The 5,245-nt window shown below is 63.1% G+C and overlaps 2 long non-coding RNA genes across 2 annotated transcripts; both read left to right on the top strand.

The window, feature by feature from the left end:
* Positions 1-921: 921 nt before the first annotated feature.
* On the top strand, positions 922-2,233 carry LOC121087871. Its single transcript, XR_005827776.1, has 3 exons — positions 922-1,216; positions 1,551-1,645; positions 2,042-2,233. It is a non-coding gene; the product is annotated as an uncharacterized LOC121087871 (long non-coding RNA).
* Positions 2,234-2,321: 88 nt separating this feature from the next.
* Positions 2,322-3,489, top strand: LOC121086062. Its single transcript, XR_005827277.1, has 3 exons — positions 2,322-2,461; positions 2,900-3,022; positions 3,410-3,489. It is a non-coding gene; the product is annotated as an uncharacterized LOC121086062 (long non-coding RNA).
* Positions 3,490-5,245: the final 1,756 nt, after the last annotated feature.

Here is a 5,245-nt window from a genome sequence, read left to right as displayed (position 1 = left end):
CGCCATCTCATGGTCATTGCGGCCAAGGCTGCCTTCAACTTTCACATCCCCAACCAGCCCCCTGCTTGCGAAGAACGGGTCTGAGAGCACAGCTTGCCTCGTTGGCTCCTCCACCACCTGCGTCAAAAAGTTACCGTCGGTGCTCTGCAGGAACCTCCTGGACTGTGTGAGCCTAGCTGGGTTGTCTTTCCAGCAGGTAGCAGGGAGGCTGAAGTCCCCCGTGAGAACCAGGGCCTGGCATCGTGAGGCTGCCTGCCATTGTCTGTAGAAGGCCTCATTGGCTTCCCCTCCCTCATCAGGTGGCCCGTAGCAAACACCTACAACGGCATCCCGCGTGTTGGCGGGCCCCTTCATCTTTACCCGTAACCTCTGGACTCGTCCTGCACCCACCCCAAGGGAGAGCTCGCGACCTTCCCGTTGCTCCCTCACACAAAGAGCAACTCCACCACCTCTCCCTGCTGGCCTCTTTTCTAAAAAGCACACAGCCACCCACGACAGCCTCCCAGCCGTGGAGGCTATCCCGCCATGTCTCCGTAACTGCAATGAGCTCATGGCCCTGCGACCGCACACAGATCTTTCATTCTTCCTGGTGATTCCCTGTGCCGCGTGTGCTGGCGTATGGGCATTGCAGAGAGGTGACCGAGCACACAGGTTTCCCGGGAGGGGTGCAAGAGGATCCACCGCCGCCATGCACAGCCTGGAGGCGGTTGGCCTTCTGGGACTCATCTCGGGAGGCAGCTAAGGAACACATATCGCTGCTCTGCTTGGCCTGGCTTATGCCCCAGTCGCAGGTGATGGCACGAGCATTGCCGCACTGCAGCCCTCCCCCTGCATCCTTCGCTTTAAAGCTCGCCTCGCCAGGTTGGCCCAGCAGGCCTGGGCTGGGCCCAGTGGGGCTGGGGTGAGGAGCAGGGGGACTCCCCCCCGCCCCCGCCCGGGTTCCAGCCAAGGGATGATGGAACAGTGCCCTGCACCATGGCAACAGTGCCCGGGGTAACCCGAGTGACCCCAGCAGTGCCAGTCTGTGCGGCTGCGGCTGAGCGCACGGGAGGGCGTCTGTCGTCCCTGTGTGCCCACCAGCCTTGGAGCAAGGGGAGCCGCGCAGGCCTTGTCCCGAGCCCCAGGTGGAAGAGAGAAGAGCCTCGGCGTGCCTGACGGTGTGGGGGCTGAGCCCCAGCTCAGCCTGGCCACAAGCGGGTGCGGCCCCAGGAGCGAGGTGACAGAGGGGTCCCTACGACAAGTGGCATGCCCCCAGTCTAGATGAACCCCAGCCCCATAGAGGGAGAAGGAGGAAGAGGGAGTCAGTCCCAACCCCCTGGGGCAAGGAGCGGTCAGTGGGGCCCTGGGGCATCAGGAAGGGTCACAGTGGGGCACTTTGTGACATGCCGTGTCACCCGGTGCTGCCCCCACAGTGTCTGGGAGGAAGGTGTCGGGGCAGGCTGGTGGCAAGGAGCCCCCTGAACAGAGCTACTTCTGCCCCACCGCCCCTGGCAGGGCAGCCCCGGGTGCTGCAGGCTTCCCTTCACCCCCTTCCTCTCTCCCTGCCGCAGGATGTCGAGGATACCCGCCAGCCACCCCAGGCAGTCCTGGCAGGAAAAGGACAGAGCTGCCCCAGCTCCCAGCTCGCGGCTGAAGCCCAACAATTGTAAGTTCCCGCTGCTGCATGCGCGTGAGTGTGAGGGCATCGTGGGCAGGGGGCTGCCCACTCTGCTCACCCTGCCCTGCCCTGCCCCAGACTCGCAGCCCCCGGCCAGGCTGGCAGCCAGGCTCCCATGGGGCAGCGGCCAAAGACCCAGCCCTGCCACAGCATCCCTGGGGCAGGGACCATCCCTGCCCCTGGTACCAGTGCATCCTTCACCCAGGCACACCGGGCCCCCCTCCTGGTGCTGCCCTCCAGCATCGCACCCTCACCCCTGGGGCGCGCAGGGGACACCAGTGTCCCAGCCTTGAGCTGGGGCTGGGGACATCCCCAGGAGCTGGGCGGAGGGCTCGCACTTTGCCCACGGCCTGACCCCAGCCCTGCCTGCTCTGTGTCCGCCAGATTCGTGCCACTCTGACTTGGCTGCGCCCACGGAGGAAGAGAATACCCTGGACATCATCCAAGGCTTCCTCAGGATCAGACCAAAGGTATGCGTGGCCACTTCTACGAGGCTGTGCCCCTACCTCCCGGCCAGTCTTTCTGCCCACATGCCCTGCTCACAAGGTGCCGGGGGCTATGCCCCCTCCCAGCTGTCTCTCCCCACTGACACTGTTATCCAAAAAGTGTACGCCTTCGCCCGTTGGGCACGAGGCAACCGACGCACGGAGTCCAGGCATTTCTTTATTACGGATTCGCGCAAAGCTGGGGCTTAGCTGATGATGCTCCACGAAGCAAGCGCAAAGCTCAGAAGAACAAGATTAACATTTATGCAGTCTAGTTATACATACGTATTTTCCAAACTCTACCTAAAAGATGCTATTGGTAATTAGTACGCGCGGTAGCTTTCCGTTGGTCTATAGATCTCTCGCTTTGATTTCAAGTTACAGTGTGTTTTTCATTTACTGCATGTCTGAGGGAGGGGTGAGGGGTGAGTCCTTTAGTCCTGACTGGAGTCGGTGGTTGCGCTCTCCCCCCGCTGCCTTTACCTTGCCCCTAGTTTCAGTCTCGTTCCGCTGGCTTCTTGCCTTTGTTGCAAGTAACGGGCTGTTGGCACCTCCTGGGGTGAGGTGTTCCCCTTATCAGGCTTGGAGTTCTCCTTCAGGGGCACTTGTCGTTAGGACAAAGTTACAGACGCACGGCGACCCTAACTTCACGAGCAGAAGTGAATCACTTCATGGTGACTACAATGTGATAATGGGGATCGAATGCATAGCTAGACATCAGCGCTGTCTGTCCCTCTGTCCCCTCCTCGGCTGGCAGCAAGCAGACCAGAAGCTGAAGTTTCTGGCCGCCATCTGCACCGCCTGCGGCACCGCCACCATGGACTCCAGCGTGTGGGACGAGCTTTACTACTTTCAGTGGGAGGTGGTGGACACCATCCAGGTGAGGGGACAAGCAGTCAGGCCTCAAGAGGCAGGCCCAGGGGCAGTGGGCAGTGGCACAGCCCTGGGGGCAGGAGAGGGCTTGGCCGGGTAGGGGGGTGTGAAGGAGCGCTGCTCCAGGTTTCTCTCCTTGGAGATGTTCTAAAACCACTCGCGTGGCCCGACTGGAGCTGGGGGTTGGACCCAATGATGTTTGCAGGTCCCTTGGCCAGCCTGTGGCTCCGTGATGGGCACAGAACTTGCCACCACGGGGCCTGGGACCACTGAGTGCTGGGTTGGGAGGGGGTGCCAGGATGGGGGCAGCCGGGGCTCTGCCAGCCCCGCAGGCTCTTGCTGGCTGAAGGAGACTGCCCCATCCTGACGTGACTCACCCTGCTGTGCTCCCCAGGTGCTGCTGCAAGAGGAGCCCACTGACGACCTGGGCACCACGGTGTGGCAGCAAGCCATGTTGGCCATCACCTCTATGAGGTACCTGCCCCGGCCCCCAGCTTGGCCTCCTCGGTGCCAGGTGGCCCCGACAGCACTCGTCCCATATGGGGGGGCATCCCCCGTGCTGGGTCTGAGAGGGAGGGGCAGGGGGTGGTACAGGGTTTTCCCCCTCAACTTGAGTGTCAGTAGCGTGGGGGTTGACATGACCCCTGTGGCGTGGGAGCCGAGCCAGGTCTCCAGCCCCAGAGTCTGCCTCTCCCTTGCTGGGCCCCAAGAGCACCCCTTTGTCCCTGCAGCAGAGTGGGACTGCTTCTGGAGGAGAAGACAAGCGGCCTCCTCCAAGCCTGCTTCCGCAGCATCTTCTACCAGCACCCACAGGAGGACACCCAGGACCCCGAGGCTTCCCTCTACTCCAACGTATGCCACAGGGTGAACCACGGGGAGATCCCCTGCCCCAGGGTCCCTTCCTGGGCACCGCAGGGCCATGGCCGTCCCTCCCTGGCTTCCAGGGCTGCCCCCAAGACTCTGTCTCCCTCGCAGACCATGGCCGTGATGGACAGCATGCTGAAGGTGCTGGTATCCAGTGCTGGCACGCTTGGCATCCTGGAGCTGCAGAACATCTTGCAGGTCTGGCCTTGGCACAGGGTCCCTATGGGCAGTGACCCCCGGCTCGAGCGGTGGCCCTCCCAGCGCCTGGTGCAAGGAATGGGGCAGGCAATGTCCCTCCTTCCCCGCCATGCCCCTCCCACTAGCCCCTTGCCCCCTGGCTGCTGCCAGAGCCCCTTCTTCTCCTGCCACAGCTCACCCCACCTCTGCAGCCGTGCTTGCTGCCCATCCTGCCCAACACTCCCGCCCAGACAGACCTGCCTGTCTGGCTTGGCAAGGGGAGCCCAGCCCTGGGGCTCTCCCCCTCCAGCTTTACCACGGCACATATCCCAGAGCCCCCACCACCGTTCCCCAGGGAGCTGGTCACCACAAAGCCTTGGGGTCCCTGGGTGGGGGGTGCAGGGACGTTGTTTGAGGGGGGAGGAGTGGAAGGCAGCAGAGGCAGCAGCAGGAGCAGGATGCGGCGACCTGCCTGGCCGCAGCACGTTGCTGCGAGAGGCAAGAAGGACACATGCCCCATGCCAGGCATTGCCCCGGAGCAAGCCTGCCTGTGCCGTGCTGCGCCATGCAGCCTCCCTGGCACACCAGCAGCTTTTCTCCTCCCAGGTCCTGCTGCCCTTCACCAGGTCCCAGAGGGAAGCAGTGCAGGAGAGGGCCGTGGCGCAGATTGCCAGTCTGATCGAGTTCACCACCTGCTCCATGCCGCAGGTACCGAGCTCCTGGTCTGGGCAGTCCCACTGCCCTGTCCCTGCAGCCCGGAGCCCTGGCACCTCCTGGGGAAGTTGGGCACCCAGTCAGCAGGAGGCTGGGAGCAGGAGTCTTTGCCCTGTCCCTGCCCTGTCCACGCTCTCTCCCAGGGCAGGGCAGGGCAGGGCAGGGCTGCCGCAGGCACAGGCAGGAACTTGGCTTCCCTGCTCCGGCCTGGTGCCCGGCTGCTCTGGGAGCAGCTGGGGCTCACCTTGTGACCGGCCTCACCTTGTGCCTGCACTGCCTCTCTTCCCCCAGGTCTGCTCCTGCTTTGCACAAACTATAGTCCTCAGACACCAGTGCTCCAAGAGTCATCAGTTTGCGATACTGGGGCTGCTGGTGGGGGCACCTCATTCTCTGCTGCACCTGCAAGCGTGAGAGGACCCGCCACAAGGCTGCAGAAGCTCTCCATCACCTGCACACCTTCATCCTGAAGCAGAGA

The sequence above is a fragment of the Falco naumanni genome, chromosome 4, assembly GCF_017639655.2.
Source record: "Falco naumanni isolate bFalNau1 chromosome 4, bFalNau1.pat, whole genome shotgun sequence".
Taxonomy (NCBI): Eukaryota; Metazoa; Chordata; class Aves; order Falconiformes; family Falconidae; genus Falco; species Falco naumanni.
The sequence above is the reverse complement of the archived record's forward strand: the minus strand, read 5'-3'. Positions and strand labels throughout refer to the sequence as shown.